Raw genomic sequence first — 1,848 nt, forward strand, 5'->3', positions numbered from 1 at the left:
GAGGTCAGAATCCAACAGCATCTGCAGTCCTTTTTCAGCCTCTGAATCAGATTTTTGCTCAGGACCCTCAATTTCAGCCAGAAAATACCTGAAATCACAGAAAAACACACAAACTCATAGTAAAGTCCAGAAAAGTGAATTTTAACTAAAAACTAATAAAAATATAATAAAAACTAACTAAAATATACTAAAAACATACTAAAAACAATGCCAAAAAACGTATAAATTATCCGCTCATCACAACACTAAACTTAAATTGTTGCTTGTCCCCAAGCAAATGAAAATCAAAATAGAATAAAAAGAAGAGAATATACTATAGACTCCAAAATATCAAAGAAACTTAGCTCCAATTAGATGAGCGGGACTGGTAGCTTTTTGCTTCTGAACAGTTTTGGCATCTGACTCTATCCTTTGAGGTTTAGAATGATTGGCATCCATAGGAACTCAGAACTCAGATAGTGTTATTTATTCTCCTAGTTAAGTATGATGATTCTTGAACATAGCTACTTTCTGAGTCTTGGCTGTGGCCCAAAGCACTTTGTCTTCCAGTATTACCACCGGATACATACATGCCACAGACACATAATTGGGTGAACCTTTTCAGATTGTGACTCAGCTTTGCTAGAGTCCCCAATTAGAGGTGTCCAGGGTTCTTAAGCACACTTTTTTTGTCTTGGATCAAAACTTTATTTCTTTCTTTTTCTTTTTCTCTTTCTTTTCTTTCTTTTTTTCCTTTTTTTCTTTTTTTTTCACTGCTTTTTCTTGCTTCAAGAATCATTTTTATGATTTTTCAGATCCTCAGTAACATTTCTCCTTTTTCATCATTCTTTCAAGAGCCAACATTCATGAATTCAAAAGACATATGCACTGTTCAAGTATTCATTCAGAAAACAAAAAGTATTGTTACCACTTCAACTAATTCAACTAGTTTCAAAAGATGAATTCAAAATCCTGTACTTCTTGTTCTTTTGTGATTAAAGCATTTTTCATTTAAGAGAGGTGATGGATTCATAGGGCATTCATAGCTTTAAGGCATAGACACTAAGATACTAATGATCATGTAATAAGACACAAACATAGATAAACATAAGCATAAAAATTCGAAAAATAGAAAATAAAGAACAAAGAGATTAAAGAACGGGTCCACCTTAGTGATGGCGGCTTGTTCTTCCTCTTGAAGATCTTATGGAGTGCTTGAGCTCCTCAATGTCTTTTCCTTGCCTTTGTTGCTCCTCTCTCATGATTCTATGATCTTCTTTAATTTCATGGAGGAGGATGGAATGTTCTTGGTGCTTCACCCTTAGTTGTCCCATGTTGGAACTCAATTCTCCTAGGGAGGTATTGATTTGCTCCCAATAGTTTTGTGGAGGAAAGTGCATCCCATGAGATGAATATCTCCATCTCCCATGGCTGGAGGTGGAAGCTTTTGCCTTCCCTTTCCTGTTTCTAGAGGTTTCTCCGGCCTTAGGTGCCATAAATGATTATAGAGAAACAAAAAGCAACGCTTTTACCACACCAAACTTAGAAGGTTTGCTCGTCCTCGAGCAAAAGAAGAAAGAAGAGAGAGAGTGGTGGGGTAGGTGGGGATCCTATGGGGTCCACGGATCCTGAGGTGGCAAGGATAATTCATCCCTGCAACAAATGGTGAGCAAAAATGCTCCTTCTGCCAATCCTGGCGTTAAACGCCGGGCTGGTGCCCATTTCTGGTGTTTAACGCCAGCTTGGTGCCCATTCCTGGCGTTTAACGCCAGTCCGGTGCCCCTTTCTGGCGTTAAACGCCCAGAATGGTGCCAGACTGGGCGTTAAACGCCCATCTGCTAACCTTACTGGCGTTTAAACGCCAGCAAG

This window comes from Arachis duranensis, chromosome 4 (genome assembly GCF_000817695.3).
Source record: "Arachis duranensis cultivar V14167 chromosome 4, aradu.V14167.gnm2.J7QH, whole genome shotgun sequence".
NCBI lineage: Eukaryota > Viridiplantae > Streptophyta > Magnoliopsida > Fabales > Fabaceae > Arachis > Arachis duranensis.